Source organism: Dreissena polymorpha, chromosome 2 (genome assembly GCF_020536995.1).
Source record: "Dreissena polymorpha isolate Duluth1 chromosome 2, UMN_Dpol_1.0, whole genome shotgun sequence".
NCBI lineage: Eukaryota > Metazoa > Mollusca > Bivalvia > Myida > Dreissenidae > Dreissena > Dreissena polymorpha.
In genome coordinates this window covers 150,285,015-150,308,887 of record NC_068356.1, presented here as the reverse complement: position 1 = coordinate 150,308,887, position 23,873 = coordinate 150,285,015, and the positions used below count along the sequence as shown (strand labels likewise).

Genomic DNA, 23,873 nt, shown 5'->3' with positions numbered 1-23,873 from the left:
TTATAATGTAGTTCCCATACCTTCTGTACAAGAAGATAAAACGCATTGTATATAGTTATACTAGAGAGTTAGGTGAAAAAAGGAAGCGTGCGTTTTAGTTTAAACATCATTTTGATATGGATGAAGATATTTGGCATACTTAAGACGTACCAGATGATTCTTAATGTTGGTCGTTACTTCGTTAACGATTTCAAAGGTTGTGTTGATGTGTGTGGCTGTTGTGATGATGTTTATGAGTGATGATTGGGCGGTAAGAGGACGCGATAAGTGATGACGAATATACATGTTTGTACACTGCGACACACTACACACGCGTTATGTGGTGGTAGCAAAAAAAGGAATAAATAATAGCAAACGATTTTGTGTTAATTCTAAGCTGTACTTTGCCACTTGACCGATTCATTATTTAAAACAATACTCTAACGTAAATTTAAATATATCATGGACGAATATACAAGTAATTGTATATTATATTTTCAAAACTATATTTAAAAAGTAGTTATAAAATGGTTGCATAAAATGCATATCTCGTTTTTATTCACTCTTATTGAATGAGAGTCGCTTTTGTAAAACTGTGATTAATGCATGTGCGTACAGTGTCGTCACAGATTCGCCTATGAAGCCCGCAACGTATTATCCAGGACCTTACTGTCCATCAAAATTGGTTTTTCGCTACAAAATACTTCATGTCAACAAAAAAATACTGTAATGGTTCTAGGCCCAGGAAACGGACTCGAGAGTGTTTCAATAAGCCTGAGACGTTAGATGCAATCGTACAATAATAAATAGGTTTAAACAAAACTTAACTAAACGAAACTAAACGAATAATACCATTAAAGCGGACAGTGTCGTCTGTCCCTAATTAACCCTGATTAACAGGCTAATCTGGCGCTACATTTAACGCATCACCATATAGCCCAGAATGCTCAAATATGTGTGTTTAGGAAAATCGCTACGAATGAACTACACATAAAGTAGTGCTATCCGCATGAATATCAATGATAAGCGTACTGTTCTGTTGTAAGATGTTCATTAAAGTGCGCGATGTTTGCTTGATTGAGCTTAAATGCATTTCAATGTGTGCATTAATTATATGCTAGATCGTGTATATTTTATGTACTTATCAATATATAGATGATATTTGTTGGATTGTGTGGAATATCGATTTTAATTCACGAGTGATCATAGAAAATTATATTTTCACGAGTGGCGCAGCCACGAGTGAAAATATATTTTTTCTATGATCACGAGTGCAGGCTTGCAGGCTTGCAGGCTTACCGGAATATAACCTGTTCCTACGCTTAATGGTGGTATAAGTAACAAATTAATAATAGTAGTAGTAGTAGTAGTAGTAGTAGAAGTAGTAGTAGTAGTAGTAGTAGTAGTAGTAGTAGTAGTAGTAGTAGTAGTAGTAGTAGTAGTAGTAGTCATAGTAGTAGTAGTATTAGTAGTAGAAGTAGTAGTAGTAGTAGTAGTAGTAGTAGTAGCAGTAGTAGTAGTAGTAGTAGTAGTTGTTGTTGTTCTTGTTATTGTTGTGGTAGTAGTTGTTGGAAAAGTTGTTGTTGTTGTAGTAGTAATTAGTGTTGTTGTTGTTGGAGTAGTTGTAGTATTTGTAGTTGTTGTTTTAGTGTAGTAGTAGTTGTTAGTAGTTTTAGTAGTAGTAGTTGTTGTTGTTGTTTTTGTAATAGTAGTATTAGTTGAGCATCTAAAGGACGCTAACATATTTACATTTTTATAGCATTGCGATCAAACAAAATATTTATCGTTAGACCTTTATTACGCATAATGCAATTTTCGGGTATCCATTACCTTCAAACACAGCAGTATTTAAAATGTACGTTTCAAATTGCAAATAAATATGTTTAAGTCATTTTAAACAATAACAAATTGTCCTTCCTCGCTTCCAAGCCCATTGGAATCAAAACCAAATCTTATTGATTTAACACATGTAGCAAGAACCGTAAATGAACGCTTTTGTTGTGTCTTTCAAAGTGTCAACGTGTCTCGAAATTAATGCAAAATATGTACTAATACATTTATCTTTCAGGTGACGAAGCGAAACAATGGCGCGAGTAAGTTACTTTCACAACGTATTATTTATATTTCTACTTCTGATTATAATACTAACCTACCTTAATGCAATAACGACTGTAAATCGTATAAATCGTATAACATGGTCCTTAGGGGCGGAAAGAGAGCTGTGCAGATACATATATACGAGAGTAGTCATTTCATCGCTTAGTTGGAATATAGTTGCTCTTCGCCCGCTGGTGGGAATGGTGTGCATTTCCCTTGAAAAAACGTGTAAAAATAAACAAATACACGTAAGAAAAGTCGCATTTTGGAAAATTTTAGACGCCTTTCTTACGTGTAAAACACATTTTCCGATTTGGCATACATTAGATTTTATTGGAAATGTACAACCCACTGGATATGTTATTAATTAAAAAATAGAAATATATATGTTTATCATGATTTCACTTTTATAAACAAGATATTTATTAAGGGCGTACATACATCAAAAATATGACGTACCTGTAGTCGCAAACCATATTGTGCACCTGGATAAATTAAATTGTTCTTTTAAGCTGGTTTAAAGGGGCCTTTTCACAGATTTTGGCATGTTTTGATGTTTGTCATTAAATGCTTTATATTGATAAATGTAAACATTGGATCTAAAAAGCTTCAGTAAAAAATCAAGAATAACATTTAAAAAAGATACAAAAGTATCCCGCAGCAGGGCTCGAACCAGTGACCCCCCGGAGTCCTGGAGTTAAAACTAGTAAAAACCAGTTGGTCCGCTCGGCCATCCTGCCATGCATGCATGAGTGAGGTATTTTATACTTAACATAAGCAATCTTCGTAGTTTCACAAAATTAAACGTCAACAACAGAACTCTCCAAATTATTCAATCGTTTCGCGTTGCAACGCTTAATAATTTTCAGGTTTTTTAATCGTCAAAAGATGCATATAATGGCTATATTAGACAATGGTACCTGTTCAGTATTACTGTTTCCTCACAAATATCATAACGAAAACGAAAATTTGCGAATATGAAAGAACCTTTTTCAATTTTGTCAATTTACCAAAACATGAAAAGATCCCTTTAAAATGCTTTCAAAATCCATTGTAAATATCGTTGATGATGTAATGTCGTTAAACACAACATCAAAGTGCTGAATCGATATTGCATTGCCTTTATATAGCGAATCCTCATGGTTCTAACGGCGTCCTCATATCAGCGCTCTTCAGTGTCCTCAACGAGCAATAAGTTGATACAACCCGTACTACCCGACGCGCTCAAGGCGTGTAACACGTCTGATCACAGCGCGTTTACGAAGTGTTTTCGCTGTACTGGAACCGTGCAAACACCACTCACATCTACATCGTTCCCACACGGTCTTACCGCTCACCTTGCCCTCGTTCCAAAACTGTGTTACGGTCATCTGAACTCTCTAGCACAATGGAAACGTCCAGCATTCAATACATAGATGGTGACGTCACTACGTAATTGTCACCTCTATACTAAGACGCATCACATTCCCCTGGTTTGGGTATTATGCTTCCGCCAAAGTAGTTCTGCGTAGGAATGAAACTGTTAATAATGAAAGAAAAATCAGTTTTTATTGTGTGTTTAAAACGGAAAATTGTTTAAAGAAATGTTTTTTTTTAATTATGTTTAAATGTGATTTTGAATCTCTATTAAGACTGATAGCGATAATCAGAAGCACGATTACCTGACCTACTTTCGCCTTCACTTTTCACTCGTACAAGAAATGCTACCCACGAATCCTTTCGCGTTAGCACACAGGTCAGAAAGACCGGTGTGTACACAATGAACGTCCAGCTGCAGCGATGTCTTTAAGCATGTTTAAAACGATCACCGCGATATGGCGTTCCATGCGATGGCACGGCGAAATCAAAGCGTTGCCATGGCATAGCTGGTGACTGCACAGCGTGCATCTCGCCGTTCAGAATAGTTTTAGGACGCAGTGAGAGTACCGCGCGAACGTAGCCCCTGTATCCATGTAGTTGAACCAGCTTCGAGAAACTCCTTGAAAAAAAAACGTATGCACATCGTTTTAATATCAGGACAATTCACAATTGAAACAAGAACATATTCTTGTTATTTCACCTCCGGTTCACAGGTCGACTGATTCCGTTCCAATGACAACAACCGGAAATTATATGTATGCTTAGTATATACTTTTAGTTGAGTTCAAGATTTATGCAAGAAAAATGCAATCTATAGGCAGAATAACATGAATGCCAGTTTATCAAATGAACGTTACTGTATAACTGGAAATGTGTGGTTGTATGTGATGTGGCTTATGAATATTAATAATGTTTGTATATATTATAGTTTTCTGTTCGTTTATTAGTTTATTGTATCGGAATTGTATGTGATATATATCGTCTTTATTAGTTCATTTTTGCCAGGAATATAGAAGGCAATGCGATATTGACTGTTTTTTGTTTTATTCTTAAACGCTATATTTATCACGAATTAATAACAGTTTCAAGTATTTATTACACAGTCTGACAAACAGTCGAATAAGTGGTCTTCGCTACATTGATCTGGGTATATTAATACGTGTCGCAATTTATTAATAGTTAACTTTATTGGCGCGCCCCTGCCCTGTATTTTCGACTAATGGCTCAAGCTCTATTACACAAATGATGTTATAAAGCGTTCGGTTCAAAGCTTCTTTTTAATAAAATATACTTTTTGACGATGCTGGAAAGTTCCAGTCAAAGGTTTGATAATCACCTAAAAATTTTGTACAATGGCCATCTATGTAAAAGACCGAGCCAGTCCGATTGAGATAACTCGATTTTTCAGTTACTTCCCTTGGGCATACGCCACTGCGTAGAATCCTAGCATTGATAACATTCTCCTAGCAGAGTTGTCGTTCGTGTTTCAACATTCAACAATGGCCGCCTTAATGAGAGTTTCGATTAAAAACTTTCTTACTGCATACATTGACTTGTTTCGCTATTTAGAAGCTGTCATTTAGGATATATTAATTATTTATTCACTAAATCTCCGCTTATGACAACAATAGTTGGAATTCGAAGGATATATACTCGATGTGAATGAAGGACTTTCTGGTCTCTGGATCGTAACAGCTTGACACGGCAAAACTGGCATACTGATTACTGGTATTTTAAGTTATCAATATAAGTCACATTGTGCTTTATAAATTGTATTCGAGCATTTTGCGACTTATTGAATGACTATGATACCCGATATCAACATTTCATCGGGGATTTGCAGATCACCAAGCTGTCCTGAGATTCAACATTGATTTCAAACTTTTACTGGTTAGTACTCTTTCTTAGTGTTAGTACTTTTTATCATTTTAAAGTTTAATAAACTGTGTCACAGTAAAAGAGACATTAACCCTTTCAGTGCGTGACCGAATTTTAAAGGCCTTTGCAAACAGTTTGGTTACAGATGAGACGCCACAGAACGTGGCGTCTCATCTGGATCCAAACTGTTCGCTATTCTGATAGTATTCTTTGAAAAAAAATGAAGAAAATGCTTATTTTACAAATTCAGCAGACGACATTTTAGCAGACGACAAATTTCCCAGCATGCAAAGGGTTAAGGCGATTGTGGCCAGTTTGGATCTAGATCAGCCAGCAGTCGCTTGAAAGCTGTTTGCTTAAAAGCGTTTTTCTGACAATAACAAATAATTTAATTGGATACTGATTTGACTGCGCTTTTCCTGTGACCTGGCTCAAATAACAGAATTGTCATTAATCAAATTATTTATTTCGAACATTAATCAATTGTTTTTCTTGTCCCTCGGGATCAATGACTCCAGCACTTTCCTGTTGAGAATTGAATACTGCTAAAGGCGATGCTAGGGGGCGTGAGAGATGTTGCACCTTCCAGTATCGCTCGATTGTTCATTGTCGGCTCGGGTACTACGTACATGTACCCCGGGTACTCTTAAGTATACTTACATGTATCCCGGGTACGGTAAATATACTAAAATGTACCCGGGAAATTTAACCCTAAATCAGTCGTTGTCTACTATTTTTTTGTAATAATTATATATACACATTTATGTCAATTTTCTGAAGAATGGCCTCTATATTATCGGAACACATACTCAAAAAGCATGTTGATGCAGTGTTTTTTGAAGAGAAGTGTGTTTAAGATAATCGGTTGCGCGTTTTACGACATCGGATTTTAGGCGTAAATACAACTCGGGTACAGTCTTATATGGACCAAGTACAATTACATTTATTTACCGTACCTGGGGTACATGTAAGTATACTTAGAGTACCCAGGATACATGTAAATATACTTATGAGTACCCGGGGTACATGTAAGTAGTACCAGAGCCGACAATGACCAATCAAGCTCCATTATCCGTCATGAACCGACTCAAAAAACCGAGTCAGCAATATTTGACTTCATTTTTGGTTTGGTTGCTCTCGAGGGATCGAAAATTTCAGAATCTTCCTAAAAGCCCTAGGGTTCGATCCCCAGAAGCGACATTGAAAACTAGCATACTTTGTTATCTAAAAGGTTGCTAAACCTGATATACAATGATAATGTGAATTTTCTCTCACATGATGTTCATCAGTCATATTATATAAAAACTAACAGCAGTAGTAAACAACTGGACAATTATTAATGAACGCATCTTTCATTTGTCTTTGACACTTTGATTTTGACATGGCCTAGATTTAAATATGTGACTGGACTTTACCAGCACTCTTGTAACAGAGCTAAAGTTTAAATGTACCATTGAAGATCACCTAAATCCAGATTTGCTATTATAGACGTGTGGAAAGTTTTGAGGGTGTGACAAGTAAGCAAAAATTGGGCATTACCCAGAGGCCACAACTGTTCTATGACTGAATTAAAACAAGAAAAATCAGTGCCTGATTTAGATTTCCTTAGATAGTTCAATAAAAACTAATTTCATAAGCCTGGTAACAGTTTAACGGTAATGCTACCAATGTGTCACACCAGGGCCTTTAATTTGAAATCTAGGACATGCATGGTAATTTCTTCATGAAATCAGGACACAAAATTGTATTTTAAGTCCTTAATTGACCTGGCTATAGTTCTCAGATTATTATAAGCTCAATCAGTATATTTATATCATTATTTATGCTTTGTGTATTGTAAACATATACACAATCAGTTACATAATAGCAATAAATAATATCAAAGCTACCCATACTATAAAGGTCATTGACAAAGCCTATGGTCAAAATGTGAACACATTGAGTGTTATCGCCCTCTCGTGCCAGCAAAAACAACACGTTGACAGGTTGTCATTTTTTACAGTTCTACTTTCACTTTCATTTTGTGATATCAAACTATTAACAATTATGTGGCTGAGAAAAATATCGCCATTGCTTTTTATGCTCCCGGTAGGGTGGCCTATATCAGTCGAACTGTCAGTCAGTCAGTCAGTGTGTCAGTCTGTCCGTCCGTCCGAAAACTTTAATGGCCATAACTTTTTTAATATTGAACATAGCAACTTTATATTTGGCATACATGTGCATCTCATGGAGCTGCACATTTTCAGTTGTGAAAGGTGAAGGTGAAGGTCATCCTTCAAGGTCAAATGTCAAATATAAAGCGTCTGTCTGTCTGTCCCAAAACTTTAACATTGGCCATAACTTTTTCAATATGGCGTCAGGGTTGGCATATTGACCGGTCAATTGAGTATTGACCGGGCCGGCGGTCAATACCCGGTTAAAACCGGTCAATACTGGTCATTACTGGTCAATACTGGTCGATTGAAAATTGAAGCATTTAAACATTACAAAGGAGCCATTTTATATTAAATCAATAATTATTCTGTAATTGATAAACTTTTTTCTGATTTATTAATTATAAAAAAATCTTTAAAGCTATAAAAAGTTACTTCTTTATTATTTATGGAAACAGCCTCAAATACATAAGGACTAAGGCAATATCTTTATCTCAGTGTATCACATCTGTTACTAAAGTATTATTACTATTGTAGGTACCATTTCACTTAACAATTGATATATCTATATGATAAGCAGATGGACAAACAGAACTCTTGTGTATTCTAGGGTTATAAATCTAGCCTCTTAGTTGGTAATAAAATGCATACAGTGTTATGTCTCTGATATTGACAATTAGGCAAATCTGCCCTTAGGCTATTTCATATCACTCACACAAGAAGATTACATTGTACTTGCTATTAATTTAATAGTTACTTCTAACTTGTTTCCTTTCTGTATTTAGAGGTGTTTTTTCCCTTTCATATTAAAAAGTTCAATCAAAGTTCTTGATTTTGCCAAAAAATAATGATTTCCAATTGTGGGTCTACTCTTCTTTTCAATTGTTTTTTTCTTTTAATAATTATTTCTTATTATGTTTTTTATTCTTATATCAATAAAAATTAAAGTTTTTTACACTATTTTGTTAAAAAAGTATTTAAAGAAATCAATGCAAAAATACATGACAAGTTAGGATTGTGTCTAAAAGGTGCCATTTAAGGCCCTATTATCAGTTTTGGCTGCCCCAACCTGTATAGGTGAGACGACTGTTAGAAGACTGTGGGGGCAGTGGGGTATGAGGAACAACTCATACACAGTAATTGACAGGTTCTTGTTGAATCAAGCACAGAATTATATGAGCATCATAATTCATTAGAATTGGAAAAAAAATTCAATCAACCAGAAAAATCAAATTGACCAACTTTGACTTATTGGCAAAATTTTGAGAGATTGGCCTAAAAATTGCATGAACAGGTATAAAATAGTGGGTATTAATAGCTTAAGACATTATTGGCAACATGTCTGTTTAATTTATATTATCAATATTGTTTAATTAGGCATGGAATATAAATTAAAATTGGAGGTAAAGTTCAATCGACCAGTATTGACCAGTAATGACCACTTCGGGAGTATTGACCGGGGCGGTTTTAACCGGTAAAAACCGCCGGTTAAAACGGGGGGCGGTCGATTGGGGCCAATCCTGATTGGCGTGCATGCGTATCTCATAGAGCTGCACATATTGATTGGTGAAAGGTCAAGGTCATCCTTCAAGGTCAAAGGTCAAATTTTGCAATATTGAAGATAGCAACTCCATATTCAGCATGCATACGTATGTCATGGAGCTGCACATTTTGAGTGGTGAAAGATCAAGGTCATCCTTCAAGGTCAAAGGTAAAATATATGGGTTCAAAGCTGCGCAGCAGGGGGCATTGTGTTTCACAAACATAGCTCTTGTTTAATATATTTTCTGCACATTTCTTTAAAAAAATTACATCAATACACGATTTTCTTCGTTAATTCAATCATTCCTGACAGACTTGTGTACATATTTCGCTTACATTTTGACACGCGTAGGTAGGACCGCATTACCGCTTCCGAAATGTGTATTCATACTATTGCCTTTGAGGAACTTATCTGATGTTTGACGGAAAGGGCCGAAAATGTGCGAGTGTGGGTCAAGTTCCCCACAGGTACTACTTTCCCGTTCCCCCAATTTTTTTTCCGTACCTAAAATGTTTCGTACCCAATTTTTTTTCGTACCCAATTTTTTTTTTCATCCCCAATTTTGTGTTCGTACCCAAAAAAATTTCGGTCCCAATTTTTTGGTTCCCAAATATTTTTTGTACCCAAATTTGTTTTCATACCCGCAAAATTTTTGTACCAATTTTTTTTTTTCGTACCAACATACACAATTGTGGTGATTGTGGTGATGTAGATAAACTTAACTTGATGCTTTTATATCCATCCTCTCAAAAGCATCGTCACACCAGTACTGTCAGTACTTTGATTTAAGTATTGAGACACAAAAGATGTTGTTCCAATACGACGATATGTTTTAAATAGTACCGAATATGTTATTGCATCCAAGTGTGTAGTCAAGGACACACTTTGTATCGGACAAACTCAGCAATAAATGTGTTGATGCAGAGCTGTGAGTCTTAGTAAAGAACTGAACACGAAATTGGAAACTAGAACATCTAGGATTAAGTTAAACAAATGTGTAATATAATGTATGTTTACATGAGCTACCAAATGACCTCTCTCAGAGCTGAATCGTTCCAAACTGGCAAGACTGAATCAATGCAGAGAATACTAATACAAGTTAACATTATTTCTCATCTGTATGTGTTTCATACGAACTATACACAAATAGGTAAACAATGTTTTTTCTAACTAACGTATACAATATCGTCGCAATATTTGCAGTTTTGACATGGCGCATGATGGATTACACATGCCATCGTTTCTGGCGTACCATGAGATTCTAAGGTCGCGAATGCATTTTTACAAATACATGTATTGATATATTATGTAGGAAGATTAATATATTTCTCATGAAGATTTATGTATTCCTAAGAAATATTCATTTATTTTGTATGAACAATAAAATCGTCCTCAGCGCAGGTAGAAATCGTTACCCATTTGGTTTCGTAAAGTGCTACATACTTGCAAGCTTCGAATTCTTCATAACATAAAATATGGCGTTTACTCAGACTTGCTGTCTTAGTTCGGCAAGCCATTATGCGAAAGACGTCAATTGAAACGACGTCGCTTCACGTGCCGATATTTGTGTTTGCATTGCCAATTATTTTCTTAGATTTGTATGTTAATCTTTTTTAAATTATATGAATATTGGTACTTTAAAGTAGTTTCTATTAAAAAAAAATAGTTGGTCTTGACTTTTTATTTTCAATGAGATAACTGATTACTCCCCTTTAAAGCTGACCATTGCTGACTTTTAGCCACACACAATTCTTTAACACATGTTGATCCCATTAATTAGTAGCTCTATTTCGATACAACTGTTTTTTTACAAGGTGTTATTATCTTATTTATTAGTATTTGTAATGGTTATATGTCCACAATATTGACAAAGACCTACACATTTACAAATGAAACATTAGTAATAATGGCGACCGTGACTTACTTTTCTCAGTTCATTTGACACTTTGTTTGCATTTTAATAAAATGAATGAAGACGTTGTAAATTTTATGTTATGACCGAATGAGTACGTCCCTCTGATAATTTTAGATCTTTCCCACCTATAATTGTCTTGAATAAAGTCAATAATTTTCGATACAGTCATATCTATCTGGAAATTCTGCCTAAGTCATTGTCTGTCCTTGAAAGTTAGATCTGTGAATTTTATGTTGACAATATATAAAGATCTATTGAAAATGAACAAATGACACTATGATTCATGGACAAGAACCATTAACACAATGGCATTTCATATATAATCAGTTTTAATAACTCAAATTGTTAAATATGATGAAACATAAGTCATACTATATATCTTTAATTAGCTTTTGTTTGATCTGAATGATTTGTTCTTTCATTTTAGTAAAGTTGAATTAGATTAACCATGTATTCATATTGGTCCATAATGCAAATACCATTGTAATTAAGACTTCATTGAGCCAACATCATTCGCTTGATGACCTGGTAAGCCACAACATTAAGAACATAAAATCAAGTTATGTCCTGAAATTGTAAAGATTTTTTACATAAAATTTCAATACATAGAACAGTTAAAATGTGCATTGCGTTGAATGGGTTAGGAACGGATGACATTTTTATACAGTTATTTTCCCTTAAAATACATTAATTTGCGTGTTGAAAAAAACAACATCATTGGTTTTCATCTAACTTAACTATAACGAGAGCAAACTTACACGGGTAAAATTGATTGTGGAGTTAAATAGATTGAGTACAGAAAAGGAATGAAAAGCAAATGGTAAATAACAATAATAAAAGAAGAGAACATTACATATTCAAAAGTTCTTCGCGAATATTCATAGACTGCCAACAATCTAAAACCTTCTCAGAGGAGACAATGTAACTAAGTTTCGTCTGAATAGATTTTCATGTAAGATGCTATAAATTGTTCTTGAGCCCGTGTGTTACATTCAAGTGCGCCTTTCGCCGAAAGTAAATAAATGATTTGGATTCGGAAAGCTTCTCTAAAACTTTTATTGAGTAGATCGAATCAGCATCTAAACGACATCGGAAAGAGTATTCGATCGTTTAAGGTGTGATTTGTGTAATAATCACCATCGGCTAAAGAATGGTATTGGTTTATGTAAAAAAGAAGCAATAATGAAGCACTGTATATAAATTATGTCGTTAATCAATCTATTTTTACAAACCACTTAAAGGGACATAATGCGTTTAATACATTGTTCAATGCATGCACATGATAATAATATTGCATATATTATGTATGTATCTTGATAAAGTCAATTATACAGATTAAGTGTTATTGACGCTGACAACGTAAAATAAAACTTGTTTGGGGTGAAAACTTCATTAGCGCCACTTGAACGGACCAACTGCTTGATTTGATTATTATTAAGCTAGTGTTTGGTAAACACAATGACAATTGTTGTAAGATTGGCTTTAAAGTATACGTTAACAGACTTTAGTTTTGTATGAATCTCGTGACCGCGTTAAACAGGGAGGTAGGGCCACATGGTATTGTTTTAAACTTGTCAATTATCGCTAAGAAAATATAGAAAATTACAGAATAATTATGAAAATTGGCTTTTTGTAAAAGGCGAATACATTTTCCATATGATCGTTTATTCTTGACATGGCAAACAAAAACATGAAATCGACGACAGTTACATGCGTGTCTCAATATAGAAGTAAGTTTATGTCAGTCACGTTCAACACTGTATTGCTAACAGTTTCAAATATATATTCTAATCGATATATTATAAATGATATGAACACTAGTGTTATTAATACATCCAAGCAATCAAAACAGTATTTGCATCAAAACATTCAAGAGAACAACAGTCATTATATTTATTGACGTTAACAACCAAACGGCTATGCATTAATGTATTGACAACGACAACTTGACATCTTAAAAGAAAATCTATACCTATGAGCAGATAAACGTCCATCGGTTAAACGAAACCAACAGGTAAAGAAAATTCAATTCATCAACAGAAATACACATAGTTTTGCTGCATTTACCCAGGCGAAAGCAACGAAAACGCTGATTATACATGTGGCATTTTATATAAATTGAGCTTACAGAATGAATGCGGACCTTACATAAAATACACCGATGAAGTAGTCACGACTCAAATAGTACCGTAATCACGCTATAAACGACGAGCACTAACACAATTATACATGCGTTTACAGAGAATAAGAGAATTACGGTATAACCAGAAAAACGGCTGATGTAACTATAACTTTAACCATTGGTTAAACTTTTTCCACATAAAAAAAATAGTACTATAAAACATATATATTCTATAGCTAAAATGCAAACACGTATTGTTTAGAAAGATACATGTATATTCGTTGTCAGTTATATAAGTTCTTGAAACTTCACATCGTTTTCGATAGAAATCATGTGCATTAATACATTTACCTGAAAAATAACGTTATCAATTTGCAAATAAGAACTGCATCATGTCTGTTTTTAATAAATTCAACATTAAGACTATCGAAGCAACTTCCGAGGCAACATAAAAAATATCTGAAAATATTTTTTTTAAATATAACGGCACAAATAATCTTTTCAATACATGTTCGACAGCATTGTCGATCACAATATCAGTTTATCGTCAACGAATAACAATAATGCTTTCGATTAATGAACAGATTGAATGTTTGGAAACAATCAATATTAGCAAATTATATTGTCATGGTAAAGGTTGTTGCCGACCGCTGACGGTTTGCTCGAAATGGACACCATTTGCAAACTACGTCAACAATATAAACATCAAATACTAAACACATACTAATTACCTACATTCATCTTTTTTTTTTCAGTAAGTATTTTCGTCTTCACACTGCTCTTTTATACTTCAATGGGTGAACGTTCTCACAATTTATCAATGAATGTTATTTGTGCTTAGTGAATAATTGATAAATGTAATCGTTTTACATCAACATCTTCTTTACAACCTCATTCGGGTTGTTAACTACATTCCCTTCCATAATCATCCTCTGGCAAACCTCCCCCACAATCATGTTTATGCGCCTCGGTAATTCATCCTTAACTTCATCAGACATGTTAAATACCCCGGTCTAATCCTTGCAGAAGGGAATAATGTTCAATTGCATAAGCATCAGCAATTCCAGCTCAATTTTCCTCTTGATGTACCATCTGAGTGGTTCAGGATGTGCAATAATGGCTTGTCGTATCTTCGGAAGTCTTAGTATCATCCTTAGACCTTCATTCATCATTTCTGTAATCGTTGATATCGATTTACGCTGTTGTTTATCCTCAAGCCCACAGGCTGCCATCAGATTTCTGTCTTATATAATATAATATGGCAGCTCTCGGGTGACCAAAAACACTTTTAACGCATTCAATCCTTCGTGCAACCAGTACAACATACTTCTTTCATGAAACGTGAATTGAGGATTATTTTCCGCTATCCAAAATACAATGTTTTTCAACGTGTAAGATAAAAATTCCTTTTGACGTGGATTTAATACATCGTTCTTTACCATTTTCAATAAAACATACAGTTTAATTTGAGTGTCATCAAGACTGTTTACAAGTTTGATCTCCCCGGCGTTAAGCATACTCTCCATTCAACACCTTGATAATCAATGCCTTTAAATCCAACAGGCGAAAGAAATGCTCCAAGTGATATGACTTGATAAACGGCTTCCGATGGCGGCCAGTGGCGAGGTCTTGAGGCCCATTTTAACAGGATGTTGGGACAGTCGTAACGTAATGCATGTAAATAGTCTGCGTGTAATGTTCGGCAAAATGAAATTGGTATTGACGGTCCCACACGGTCATGCTGCACCTCGCCTTTCTGAAGTTCAGTGTTTGTCCAGGTATTCACATATAAGTCACTGCTGAGAAGTTTACAGCGACCAAATCCATCATCACATAACGCATCGTTTACGTTCGATTGAATCGTTGTTCCGCGTCTCACTAGTAGCAGCCTACAGTGTCCGGGGTAACTCATACGGCTGCATGACTTTAACACGGTTATCTCCCTTGGAAATTTACTAGCATTAACACCGTCTTCTAAACATATAACACTTTTAGTTACAACATTTGATCCCTATCACTTTCCAGGAAGGAGGTCAGCCCCTCAGCCTTGCTTCCAGTTATAATACACGTTGCCGCTCCTCTGAGCCGTGCAGTACAATGCCTGCAATATTCCATGTATGCATCTCTCCGTGCCTGTCTGATCTCCGGTCCATACCCGAGCCAGGTCATCACCGTGCATGTCTCTACGGAGGCATTGTCCCACTGAACATACCATACGTTTCAATTAAACATCACAATGGTATTTGCCATTAAAAAATAAAGAAATATTTGGTAATCGTCAACCAAGTTACCAATATTACCATTTAGATACATGTACATGATGTAATTGTATTAACAAATATTACATGATAACTGTGCTGAATGTATGTCTAATTTAAAACAGTAAATTAACACGTATTTCACTTGCATTAACTTACGTTACATAAGGGATGATCCCTGAATGGCCCAAAATGCCTTTATCGGGTACCCAATGCGATGTGTTATCAATTTCAAACCAATAAATTGTGTAAATAAACTAAATATTATTTGTTATGTTCGCTTGTTCAATATTTCCATATTCGATGCAAATAAAGGTTTTTTTACTGCCAATCATAATCGATTTACTTAATAGGATTTAAATAAAGACACTCGAGACAATTAACGACACTAAACGATGAGTCTTTAAATTCGTTCATTTACACTTACTTCATGAATCTATGAAATTGTTACAACGAAAAATTATTTTTCAATTATTGATATGAATCTAGAATTGACCTGATTTAAGCTGCAGAATTCAATAAAATTACAATGTATCTAAACTTTTAAACTTTAGGAATTATTTGGTTTTAAAAAACAGCTAGTTTTGTAAACAGTTCTTTAATTCTTTTATTGAAAAGTGTGAAACTTATCACATGCAATTGTACATGACCTGTAAACAAAGTCTTCCCGTATTTTGGCATTTGTTAAATCTGATAAGTAGTTGGTATTTTAACATGCCTCAGGGTGGTCAGTTAATTCTATGTTTCAATTTTGTATTTAGAAGGCCAGATGTTTATTTGGGACCAATAACTGACATGCAGAATGCGTTTAACGTTATTCCATCTTAACATCGAAAATGCATACCTTCCTTTTATTATGCCTTGCTCTATTTAGGTTCATGGATTGAAATTTTGTCATATCATTGGAGGTCGACATCTATTGGAGTAAACACTGGCTTAAATGCCCATTACGCTTTTTACCGGTAACGCACTGCACACGGCATGCCAACTTACTAGGGCCTGTTGGTTGCACGTTCTGTCCTGTCTAGGGAATCCTCCTGGTTCATCACGTCTGGCGCCACCTTCAGCCATCTAAACAGTGAGGCAGTAAGATCTTAGGCACCTCAAAGCCGATTTGTTTATAATAGTAACAATATGGACAAGAATGCCATTGCACAGTTAATTGTCGTTAAATTAGGATAGTTAAATTTACATTAAATTTATTTAATATTTGCAGAGTCAGGAATACTTATGAATATACCAGTACTTTTCACATCATTGTCATCATTGCCGTGTTTGCAGCACTTAAATAAGTTGCAGTTATGCGAAATAAAATAAGTTAAAATATGTTAACGCCTAACATGTCATAATATATTGTAATACAGAATATGTTGAACAATTGTTTTATTAAGATTACTTAATGCAATAACAGAAAATATACTACAGTATTCATGACCTAGCAGCAAAGTTATTCTCCCTTGAGGAAGGTTAAATACTGTTGTCTCGCACACTTCTTGTTCTGTTTTGGCCAGTTGCCTTTACTTAGAACATGTGTATCGGCATTAACCCGGTAATATATGTTTTTGATTGTGTTTTTTTAAATATTTGTTTAAATATGGTTTCTGCCCGTATTTTTTTCTCTGATGCCATGTTAAATTACATTCGCAACGTGTCTTGGATTTCAAAATTGATTTATTGAGGTTTCAACGAGCCCTTCTAATTAATAGGCATCGCGACTAGCACCGCCATTTATAAGTATCGTGATTACCTTAACAGATAGAAAGCACGTAAAAACCTGTAGAGTACCTTGTCCTTGTAGGCTTAAGTAAAGTTTACAATAGAAACATGACAACGCCACGAAACATAGTTTTTAACGTTAAAGATATTAATTTAATTTAATGTGCGATCCCAATTTATGTCTGCATTTAAGCTACATTACCTAGATAGACACAACATATTAGCGAAATATCGCTAGAAAGTTATTTTTTTGAAAACATATTTTCTTGTTTAATGAACATAAACCTTGATCTTGATCCCATTGCTCCCATGTGCAGCCCCAACATAGGTCTGTATATGATTACTAACATACACTATTTCAGAATAAATACTCTAGTTATCAAAAGGAAATAACGTTACTTTTATTTAGAAACAGTGACCTTGATCTTGACCCAACAGGTCCCGAACGCAATCCCAAACTTGTGATACACAGAGGCTTCTTAAACATACAATTTAAGCGCAATATATCCATCTTAACTAAAGTTAGAGAGCACAAAAAAAACGTTTCTTTCTATTATGACCTTCACTTAAACCCAGCTGTTTCTAAACGAAATCCATGGCTAGGTACACACATAAGCAACATTATATTCCACACACAATTTCAACGAAATACCTTCATATAACTCCAAGTTATGCAATGGAAACCATCTTTACTAATAGCATCCTTGGCGTTAAAAAAGACAGGCCCATATTTAATCTCAAGCTAGGTTTACGTGTATTCCACCTACGCACAAAATTCCATACAATTATTCCATAAGCAGACGATACAAGTTGGCCTAGAAAACACCAAGCGTACACAACATGTTAGAAGAAACAAACTAGCACATTGTATCAATTTTAGCTAGTACGACAGATTCGTTACCGTTAAAGCGTGCAAAACATATTGGTATGAACTGATTAGTAAAATTCAAAGTGTGCATTTTATTTTATGCTTTCCGTTGGTTTATAGAGAAATATCAGTGAAATAAAACTGGTATTCCAATGTTTTAAACAGTGAAAAAAAAAGAAAAATATGTTTTATTTGCTAATCTATGTCACATACGGACGATGTATTTTTTACATTTACGTTGAACATAGTGCGTGCTCAACAGGTAAGTAGTTGATGAATCATGTAGGTTGTCACCTGTTAATAATACGTGACATAGGCATGTGAACTTAAACAGATATGTAGGTTGGATGGAAAATTATTGAAAGAAACACACCAACATCCAAACACAGATATATAGGTAGACTAATGCAGACTAATAGAACAAACATAAATGGGTGGACATCTAAGCGTCGACTAGTCTAAAACCCAACATATGTTTGACGATTACGCAAGGTATGTGTACTTCTTAAAGGTTCGTAAAAGGTGACAAATCCAAATATTATGCATATAAACTGGTCTACTTTTTACCGGATTTCAGTTACTCTTTCATAAAAAATGATAATAAAACAGCTTAGGAGCAACGTTGTCAAGAATAATGGAAGATATACTCGTTTCATAATTTGAAGAAATTTTAATAACTTTGCAATTTCCGTACATTTTCGCTATCTCCGACGTTCCTCGGCTTCTTTCATAAAGTACGCATATATTGATGACGTAGTACAAACAACACGATATCCTTGTAAACAAAGAAAGAGAACATGAGTTCGGTAACATTTTTGTGTTGAAGAAAATAAAAGTCTACTATCATTCACACTTGTTTTAATATATGTTTCATCTTCTTGATTTCACTTTTGCCTTGATTGTAATTGCGACTTTAAAACTTTATGAATTTTTTGTTTTAAAAAAACGACTAGTTTTGAAAACAGTTCTTTAATTATTTTATAGGAAAGTGTGAAACTTATCACATGCAATTTTACATGACCTGTAAACAAAGTCTTCTCATATTTTGGCATTCGTTGAAACTGATAAGTAGTTGGTATTTTAACATTCCTCAGGGTGGTAAGTTAATTCTGTGTTCCAATTTTGTATTTAGAAGGCCAGATGTATATTTGGGACAAATAACTGACATGCATAATGCGTTTAACGTTATTCAATCTTAACATCGATAATGCATAACTTCCTTTAATTATGCCTTGCTCTATTTAGGTTCATCGATTGAAATTTTGTCATATCATAGGAGGTCGACATCTATTGGAGTAAACACTGGCTTAAATGCCCATTACGCTTTTTACCGGTAACGCACTGCACACGACATGCCAACTTACTAGGGCCTGTTGGTTGCACGTTCTGTCCTGTCTAGGGAATCCTCCTGGTTCATCACGTCTGGCGCCACCTTCAGCCATCTAAACAGTGATGCAGAAAGATCTTAGGCACCTCAAAGCCGATTTGTTTATAATAGAAACAATATCGACAAGAATGTCATTGCACAGTTAATTGTCATTAAATTAGGATAGTTTAATTCATATTAAATTTATTTAATATTTGCAGTCAGGACTACTTATGCATTTGCCGGTACTTTAAACACCATTATCATCATTGCCGAGTTTGAAGCACTTCAATTAGTTGCAGTTATGCGAAATAAAATAAGTAAGCCAATTTTCTTAAATTGTTAAATAAAAAAAATGCGTATGATATGTCGCCCGCTTGTATAACAGATGCGATTATACGAAACATGCCTTACCTTGAACATAATATGTTATATTTGCTAATCCATGTCACATACTAAGGATGCTTTTTTTCAAATGTGGTCCGTAGCATTTCATATCCAGTAACTTAAGTCAAACGACGTCACTGAATTACACAATAAGACTTCATTAAATATCAAATAGCTTAATGTTTTGAATATTAACTTACTTATCTCGAAACACAACGTTAAATGTAAGTTGCAAGCCTCGAACTAACAATACAACTAAAATAGTTTACTCTATAAATTGAGATCATTTCTTCCTTAAATGTGTGCTTACCAGATGTGATGGGACCAATTAAAACGAAATATTAATACATGTTGTGTTATTAAATGCATCTGCCTTTCATTTAAATATGTAAACGCCTAACATTTCAGCATACCTTGTAATTCAGAATATGTTGAACAATGGTATTATTATGATTACTTAATTCAATAACAGAAAATGTAATACAGTATCCATGACCTAGCAGCAAAGTTATTTGTATCGACATTAACCCGTTAATATGTTTTTCATTCTTTTTGAATATCTCTTTAAAGATGGTTTATGCCCGTATTATTTTTTCTGGTGCCATGTTTAAATACAATCGCAATGTATATTGGATTGATTTCAAAATTGATTTATCGATGCTGCAACGATCCCTTCTTACTAATAGGCACCACGACAATCACCGTCATATGTTAGTGGCATGGTTACCTTAACAGATGGAAAAAAGACACCCGTAGAGTACACAGACAGAAGGCACAAAGACACCCGTAGAGAACACTGTGCTTGTAGGCTAAAGTAAAGTTTACAAAAGACACATGACAAAGCCACACAACTTGGGTTTTCAATGTTAAAAATAATAATTGAATTTAATATAATCGCTATTAAGTTATTAAGTGGAAAACATATATTCTTGTTAAATGAACAGTAACCTTGACCTTGATCCAACTGGTCCTAAATGCAGACCCAACATAGGTCTGTGTGTAAGCTACCAACTTACACAATTTCAGAATAAAATCTCTAGCTATCGAGAGGGCACGATTTTTCTTTTATTGAGAAACAGTTACCTTTAACTTGACCCAACTGACCCCGGAAGAAATCGCAAACTTAATGAAAAGAAGCTTCTTAACCACACAGTTTAAGCGCAATATATACTCATCTTAACTCAAGTTAAAGAGCAACAAGGGACAAAATTGCTACAAAACCAGGTTTTCATTGTGAAAAAAAAAACTGATAAAGGGAGAAAACTCAAACTGAACTTTTGAAATGAACAAACAAAATTAACCCTCTTTGTAAGTTTGTTTTTTTTTAAATCTATTTTTAGTCGTGGCGACCTTGACATTGGAGATATTGACGTGATTCTTTCGTGCGACACACCGTCCCATGATGGTGAACAAATGTGCCAAATGATTTTAAAATCTCACAATGAATGACATAGGTATGGCCAGGAAAAGCTCATTTATGGCCATTTTTGACCTTTGAACTCAAAGTGTGACCTTGACCTTGGAGATATCGACGTAATTATTTCGCGCGACACACCGTCCAATCATGGTGAACAAATGTGCAAAATGATTTTAAAATCTGACAATGAACGACATAGTTATGGCCCGGACAAGCTTGTTCCGCCCGCCCGCCCGCCAGCCCGCCAGCCAGCCAGCCAGCCCGCCCGCATTCGCCAATCTAATAACCAGTTTTTTCCTTCGGAAAACCTGGTTAAAAACCGTTTCTTTCTATTTTTACCTCCACCTGAACCTGACTGCTCCTAAACGAAATCCTTCGCTAGGTATACACATAAGCAACATACACACACAATTTCAACGCAATAGCGTCATACAACTTCAAGTAATGGAATGGAAACCATCTTTGGTTACAGTGTCCTTGACGTAACAGGTCCACATTTAATTACAAGCTAGTTCTACGTGTATTCTACCTCCACACAAAATTCCATACAATTATTCCATAAGCAGACGATACACGTTGGCCTATAAAAAAGCAAGCGTACACAACAGGTTTTAAAAAAAAGCGTGCACATAGTGTAAACTTTAGCGATTACAACAGATTCGACAACATTAAAGCGTACAAACAGATTGGTATAAACTGATAAGTAAAATATATAGCGTGCATAATAATATGTAACAAAATACATGGCGAAGAACATTTTAATAGAAGATACACAACAGTAGAAAACAAAGCGTGCACAACAGATTAAGAGAAAATCAAACTCAATCATGCGCAACATTTACGTTGAACATAGTGCGTGCTCAACAGGTAAGTAGATGATGAATCGTGTAGGTTATCACCTGTTAATAATACGTGAAATAGGCATGTGAGATATGTAGCTTGGATGGAAAACTATTGAAACAAACACACCTACATCCAAACACAGATAAATAGGTAGACTAAAGCAGACTTAATAGAACAAACATAACTGCGTGGACATCTCAAAGCGTCGACCAGTCTAAAACCCAACATATGTTTGACGATAACGCAAGGCATGTGTACTTCTTAAAGGCTCGTAAAAGGTGACAAATCCAAATATTATGCATATAAACTGGTCTACTTTTTACCGGATTTCAGTTACTCTTTCATAAAAAATGATAATAAAACAGCTTAGGAGCAACGTTGTCATAAATTATGGAAGATATACCCGTTTCATAATTTGAAGAAATGTTAATAACTTTTCCGTACATTTTCGCTATCTCCGATGTTCTTCGGCTTCTTTCGTAAAGTACGCATATATTGATGACGTGGTACAAACAACACGATATCCTCGTAAACAAAGAAAGAGAACATGAGTTAGGTAACATTTTTTGCTGTAGAAAATAAAAGTATATCTATCATGCATACTTGTTTTAATATATGTTTCATTTTCTTGATTTCACGTTTGCCTTGATTGTAATTGCAACGTTGCACGTGATACACAATGTATTGGGCCGACCAATTAAAAGAAAAAAGCGAGAAAACCGGCTCGCAATCGCTCGGCATGATTGAGTAAACAGCGATGTAAATAAACTGATTGTTTGTAAACACAATTGACTTGGAGGACACTGTATTTAAGCTCAAAACAAGTTGTATTGCTCATTTTTTTTATTGTAATGTCCAATAGCATATTTATTTTTTTTGAGAACCTCTATAAATAAAATATGCACAAAATATTTAAAAATCGGTAATAATTACGGATCGTCACCTTTTACGGGCCTAAAATACCGGTAATGCCAATTGCATTCAAATCGATTATTTTCGAACAACAAAAGAGGGTGATCCCCTTGCAGAGACAGGCGATTATGCATAATCCAGTATAATAAATAGCAAAAATGGTGCGTTAATCACAGCATCTCGTTAATCTGGGCACAGTTTACAAAACAATTACAATTATAATCCGATGAACCACAAATAAAACATATACTGAAATTGAACCGACATTTTATTATGTTCCATCTAAAACATTGTAAACACTTAAAACACCACACACTTTGTGTTTATACATGTCTGTGCAACAAAATGCGCGACATGCGTCGTCATGTAGATTGTACTATGAGGTCCAAATGCCTATGCAAGTATATACATTTAAACAAAAACGTCAGCCTTGTAAACAAATCCAGCGGATAAGCATTTCAAAATAGATTTTAATAATTCACAGAGTTCATGTTGAATCATTCCAAAAATGCGAAAATCCTTTGGTGGAAACGTTGCATGCACATGTTGTCGCAAAATGAAGAGTATAACAGTTCTACCAATCATACAACACGAATTAAGATGAGAGGAGACAGCTGTGGGAAGAAAGCAGCGCAGCTCGCATTATATACATACCGTAACGTCACTACATTCATGTAATGCGTAAACGATTGAGTAAGCACATGTCCAAAGCCGCACATACTAAGATTTAGTCCGTGAAAGATTGACATTATATCTTAACATTTAAACGTCTTGTATTTGTTTTAAATGTAATGTTTTAAAGTGATACACTTATATTGTATATGGACCGTGTTTTATGATAAGGGGGTTTAATGCATGTGCGTAAAATTTCGTCCCAGAGTATCCTGTGCAGTTCGCACAGGCTAATCAGGGTCGACACTTTCCGCTTTAAGGATATTTTTCGTTTAAAGAAAGTCTCTTCTTAGCAAGAATCCAGTTTAGGCGGATAGTGTCGTCCCTGATTAGCCTGTTCGAACTGCACAGGCTAATGTGGGACGACACATCACGCACATGCATTAAA

The 23,873-nt window shown here is 34.8% G+C and overlaps 2 long non-coding RNA genes across 3 annotated transcripts; one reads left to right on the top strand and one right to left on the bottom strand.

Moving 5' to 3' along the window:
- Window positions 1-16: 16 nt before the first annotated feature.
- On the top strand, window positions 17-4,321 carry LOC127865486 (uncharacterized). Its single transcript, XR_008042638.1, has 3 exons — window positions 17-87; window positions 2,048-2,072; window positions 3,207-4,321. It is a non-coding gene; the product is annotated as an uncharacterized LOC127865486 (long non-coding RNA).
- Window positions 4,322-12,491: 8,170 nt separating this feature from the next.
- Window positions 12,492-23,482, bottom strand: LOC127869425 (uncharacterized). Of its 2 annotated transcripts, XR_008044559.1 has the most exons (4): window positions 23,130-23,482; window positions 19,253-19,778; window positions 16,298-16,375; window positions 12,492-15,248 (listed from the first exon to the last, which is right to left on the bottom strand). It is a non-coding gene; the product is annotated as an uncharacterized LOC127869425 (long non-coding RNA). The 2 variants fall into 2 exon arrangements; XR_008044558.1 differs by having other exon boundaries at window positions 19,253-23,482.
- Between the last annotated feature and the right edge of the window lie 391 nt (window positions 23,483-23,873).